The sequence below is a fragment of the Thamnophis sirtalis genome, unplaced genomic scaffold, assembly GCF_051295495.1.
Source record: "Thamnophis sirtalis isolate CommonGarterSnake01/CBP01778 unplaced genomic scaffold, rThaSir2_p1.2 scaffold_3, whole genome shotgun sequence".
NCBI lineage: Eukaryota > Metazoa > Chordata > Lepidosauria > Squamata > Natricidae > Thamnophis > Thamnophis sirtalis.
Window position 1 is genome coordinate 29,929,583 of NW_028261383.1, and position 6,045 is coordinate 29,935,627.

Genomic DNA, 6,045 nt, shown 5'->3' on the forward strand with positions numbered 1-6,045 from the left:
GGGGCCCAGCGTCCTTCACATGAACGCATGTGGCATCCGCGCACATGTGTCTTACCTTCCAGCGATGCCTCCGCAAGCCTCCCAGACACTCCGGCTGCTTGGTGGAGCATCATGCAGGTGCTATATGCACCATGGAAGCACTGAAGGCTTTAAAGGACAGGTAAGGAGCTTGGGTGGGTGGGTAGGCCCTCTGGAGCATCTTACCGGAACGGTACCTGATGCTCCAGACAGGCCCCGGTACACCCATACCGGGGTGTACCACCTGCAACCCATCACTGGTAGTTAGGTAAGTAGGTAGCAATAGCATTTAGACTTATATACTACTTTACAGTGCTTTATAGCTCTCTCTAAGTGGTTTACAGAGTTAGCATATTTCCCCTAATAATCTGGGCCCTTATTTTACCGACCTCAGAAGGATGGAAGGCTGAGTCAACCTTGAGCCTGGTGACATTCGAACTGGCAAATTGCAGGCAGCTGGCAGTCAGCAGAAGTAGACTCAGGTATCTACCATGGCTCAGGTAGATGAATGAATGAATGAATGAGAGAGAGAGAGAAACAGAGAGAGAGAGAGAGAGAGAGAGAGAGAAAGAAAGAAAGAAAGAAAGAAAGAAAGAAAGAAAGAAAGAAAGAAAGAAAGAAGCAAGCAAGCTGCCTTTTCATGGAAAACTTTGAAGAAAATGGGAGTATAAAATAGGATAGCACCTCATTTCTTTACCTTCAACTAAGAGAGGATCTAAAGATTCTCTGTGGCTTCACGGAAGATCATTTTGTGAAGAGCCAAGACTCAACACCTGTAAGCCTTTTCCTTAAAGCAAATAAAGAGAGGGAAAGATGACCGACACCAGACATTGGGAAATGGGAATCATTCATTTGAAAAAGAAGGGAGGATAAAATTAATCACCAGGATTAAGTACACTTCAAGAGTTACCTTTGAAATCTGTTCCTCGGAGGCTTAAAGAAAATGTATGGTTCAAATATAGTGCTAGATGTAGATATGATTCCAGTAATCAGAAAGTCTCCTGGTTTGTAGTAATTAAAATATTTCTCTTTTTGAACACTCAATGGGCATTTGGTCATCATGGTGCCACAAGGAAAGTGGGACACCAGGAGAAGCAGAATCAGCAGTATTTCAAATATCATGATGGAGATTTTCTGTATTTCTCTGAGACAGTCACTACCGTCTTTGGTCTCAGATCTCTCTAAAAGAGAAGCCTAATTTTCTTGCCAAAGAACACAGATGCAATGACTTGGTCAAGCGAGATGAAATGAAGTCTGGCACATTAAAAAGCAGCATTAAATTTCAAACCTGCACAATTTAGGATTCTTATCATATGCTCTCCATCACCCTTGAGGTCTTTTTGAACTAGATCTTCAGATCTTTTATCAGCGTTATTAAATATTAGTAAACTCTGTTGATGAGAGTTAGTAAGAGAGTCCCTACCTACAGTAGGTTTCCAAAAGACCATGAGTTGTGAGGAGTCCCTAGGGAGAAAAAAATAATAATTGTAATTTTGATAATTATACAGGAATGTCGGGATCTCAGCTGATTCTCTGGATGACTTTATTTACTGATATGCATGGGGAAACAAAACTCTGCATGGCTCATTGGCATAGTTCTTATTTAACTATCATGAAAATAACAATTCAGGAAATGCTTTCTTTCCTTTACTTAAGAAACCTATTCTTGAAGTACTAAAGTTGCAATACCTTTTTTCATCAGTAGGATGGTGAAATGGAGTCTATAATGTGACTTTTCTGCCCTGGGACATCCAATAATAATAATAATAAAAATCCTGTCTGTAATTGTGAACCTTTGGCAGCTTTTTCTTCACATCCCTAAAGAGCCTGTATAGACCCATGACACAATACCATATCTGAAGGCAAATCATTCCACTCCAAACTCAATTGCAGAAAATACGACTTCTGCAACAGAGTGGTCCATGCCTGGAATGCACTACCTGACCCTGTTGTTACATCCTCAAATCCCCATAACTTTAACCTTAAACTCTCTCCTATAGAATTCACCCCATTTCTAAGAGGTCAGTAGGGGCGTGCAAAACGTCCCTGTTCTACTGTCCCCATTTATTTGTACCCATTTCCTGTATTCTTATTCATGTTTATTCTTATTCCTGTTATCTTGTATATGGCTAACTAACTAACTAACTAACTAACTAACTAACTAACTAACTAACTAACTAACTAACTAATTAGCTAATTAGCTAATTAGCTAATTAACTAATTAACTAATTAACTAATTAACTAATTAACTAATTAACTAATTAACTAATTAACTAATTAACTAATTAACTAATTAACTAATTAACTGATTAACTGATTAACTGATTAACTAATTAACTAATTAACTAATTAACTAATTAACTAATTAACTAATTAACTAATTAACTAACTAATTGTTCTAATGGTCAGGACTAATGCTATCATGACACCCCAGTCAATTTCTTCATTAGATTAGACATACTCTATTCCTGCAACCATTTTTCATCTGTTTTAGCCTCCAGTCACTTAGTCATTTTTGCTACTCTTCTCTGCAGTCTTTTAAGAGTCTCAACATCTTTTTTATATCATGGTGACCAAAACTGGATGCAATAGTTCAAGTGTGATTCTTACTAAAGTATTATAAAGTGGTACTAATACTTCAAATGAACTAGATACTATCCCTCAGTAATGCCTCATTGGACTGTGACGGCTGTATTGTTCTGTCTAACCCACTGCAGCTCACCAGGGGCTAATACTTAAGTGGGTGTCCTCTAGAATTCATAGATCCTTCCCGCAGTTTCTGTTCTTGAGCCAGGCACAACCTATTCTATACCTGTGCATTTGTTTTTTCTTGCCTAAGTGCAAACCTTACTTTTCCCATCATTGAAATTAATTTCATTGGATAGGGCCCTATGTTCATATCTGTTGAGATATTTCTGGAGCTCTCAAATAAATCTTGTGGACTGTTGGCTATACTAGCCAGCTGGGTGTCATCTGAAAATTTGATGAGTTCCCCTTTTATCCCCTAATCTAAATCATTTCTGAAGATGTTAAAGGGTGGTGAGCTTAAGGCAGAACCTTGAAGTATACCATTGCATGCTTCTCTCCACGTAGATGTACTTTATTTTTCGGACTATAAGATGCACCGGAGTATAAGATGCACCGATATTTTGAAGATGTAAATTTAAAGAAGCTTTTGCACTCTGCAGGCCTCCCAAACCCTTTGCATGCTTCATTTTTTGTGAAAAACGGAGCATGTAGAGAGTTTGAGAGGCCTGCAAAGTGCTCCTGGGGGCCGGGGGGGGGGGGCAAAAACAAGCCAAAAAGGCATATTTTCACTTGCTTTTGCCCTCCACAGCCTCCAGGAGCACTTTGCAGGCCTCCCAAAGCTTATGTAAATCCATTTGTGCGAAGGGGGCAGGATCTTGGGAGTTCAAATTTGCTGTATTCAGTGTATATGATGCACCCAGATTTTCACTCTCTTTTGGAGTGGGGGAAAGGTGCATCTTATACTCCTAAAAATATGGTAGTTCCATTAAGAATTATATATTGAATGTGTTTATCAGCCAGTTATGAATCCATTTGATAGTGATGATGTCACACCCACAGTTTTCTATCTTCAGTCAAGTAGTAAGTTTTGTGTCAGGCCTGCAGCCATGTTCCTTTTGGATCTTTGTCCTGCCACCCTTTCTATTATTCTACTATGTGGTTTCTATTGTGGGGAAATGGGAGGGGGGATGGCACAGAGTTATATGCCATATAACCAAAATAAAATTCCTTTCTAGAATGCCAAGGTCATCCTTTGTCTCTACAGCTCTGCACCTGACTGCAACTGGATGGGTGGAACTGCCAGCATGGCAGTGGAAGATTGGACCATGTGATGGACTTGTGGGTGTTGGGGCAAAATCATGAACTTTCAACTGGGTGGGAAAACCGGGAAGCTTCTCAGATTTGGGTTTTTCCAGATGTGCCAACATGGCTCTCTTAATAAATTGGAACTTTGAGCAATACTTTGCCTTGGACTCTGATTTAATTTTGGATGCTATTTGGAACCCAGACATTGTGGTCTACTTTACCAAATGCCTTACTGAAGTCCAAGAAAGTTATGTCTACAATATTTTACTAATTTAGGCAATTTGTCAAAGAATACAGTAAGATTTGTCTGGCATAATCTATTTTTGACAAACCAATGTAGTCTTCTGGCTGTAACTTTGCTTTCCACTAAGTGTTAATGGATTCATAGCTTCATTATCTTTTCCAGGATCTACATCTGGAAAACAGTGACTATAACACTGTGAAACACATATTTGTCTTGTTGCAGCTCTTTTAATTGATATTACCTGAGATAAATCTTTATTGTTTGTGTAAGTAAAGTCTATCTAACATTAGATTCAAATTGTCAATTTGGGCATATTTAAAAGGGAGTTGGAAAAAAGGGCTGCAGATTTCAATGAGCATGCTGGCAACAAGCAGGAGACCTCTTAACAGAACAGAACAGAACAGAACAAGAGAGTTGGAAGGGACCTTGGAGGTCTTCTAGTCCAATCACCTGCTTAGGCAGGAATTCCTACACCATTTCAGACAAATGGTTATCCAATCTCTTCTTAAAAACTTCCAGTATTGGAGCATTCACAACTTCTGAAGGCAAGCTGTTCCACTGATCAATAGTTCTGTCAAGAAATGTCTTCTTAGTTCTAGGTTGCTACTCTCCTTGATCACTCATTGCTTCTTGTCCTACCCTCAGGTGCTTTGAAGAATAGCTTGACTCCCTCTTCTTTGTGGCAGCCCCTGAAATATCGCAACACTGCTACCATGTCTCCCCTAGTCCTTGTTTTCATTAAACTAGACAGACCCAGTTCCTGCAACCGTTCTTCATGTGTTTTAGTCTCCAGTCCCTTAATCATCTTTGTTTCTCTTCTCTGCACTCCTTCTAAAGTCTCCACATTTTTTTACACCATGGTGACCAAAACTGGATGCAGTATTCTAAGTGTGGCCTTACCAAGGCATTATAAAGTTTTATTGTTGTAAACCAGGCAGAATTATTCTAACATGGATGGCCATAAAAATATTTTAAAATAAAAAAAATAATTAAAAGAAACTATATTGAGATGTAGAATGTCCTTCAGAAATGAGAATCATACAATATCAAATTGCTCTCATGAGAAACTTACACACAGGACAAGGAAACAGACCAGTGGTGGGTTGCTGCAGGTACAGCTCGGTACGGTGACAGCGTACCAGTACAGTGGCTCATTTGGCCCACCTGTCCACCATGCTGTACAGGCTGTTTTTATGCGAAAAGGCACACTGTGCACACGGAACAGCATACGGTATCTGCATGTGCCCCAACAAGCAGCTGGATGTCACAGGGGTGGTGGATTGCACATGTATGCCCAGCGCATGTCAGGCACATGCATAATGCATGTCAGGCTCCTGACATGGACAGACCGTGATCAGCGTACTGGTAGTGATGGTAAGAGCAACCCACCACTGAGCCAGACTCTGAACAGGATAGGATAGGGCAAAACAAAGTAACTCCAGAATGGTAAAGAAGTGAGCAAAGAAAGTATGACTCTGTTCTTATTTATTCATGCTCTTTATTGAAAGGATATTAAGAGAATTTGCATTAGAAGAAGAGGAACAAGGTCCTGCATTGGTGGAACAAACATCAATAACCTCCTCTAATCTAGCACATTTTTAAAAAATAAACAATTAAATTGGCCCAGTTGATCCACAGAAAGAAAGTGGTGGCATAAAATAAATCATTGCCCAGGCAGAGTGTGAAAAAAACAAAACACATCAAAACTTTATCAAGTTAGCAAATGATTGCCATATCTTCTAAACATTAAATAAAGCAAATGTGTTTCTATAATGCTCTTTTTATTTGGTTTTAGTGTGTTTGTGTGTGTGTACACATACATTTAAAAGAACATGATCTCTTACATATCTTACTATATCTTATTATATTAATCATAATTGTGACTTTTTAGAACATATAACAAAGATTTTACTTCCAACTATCCTATTTCATTTTAACAATAATTTGGG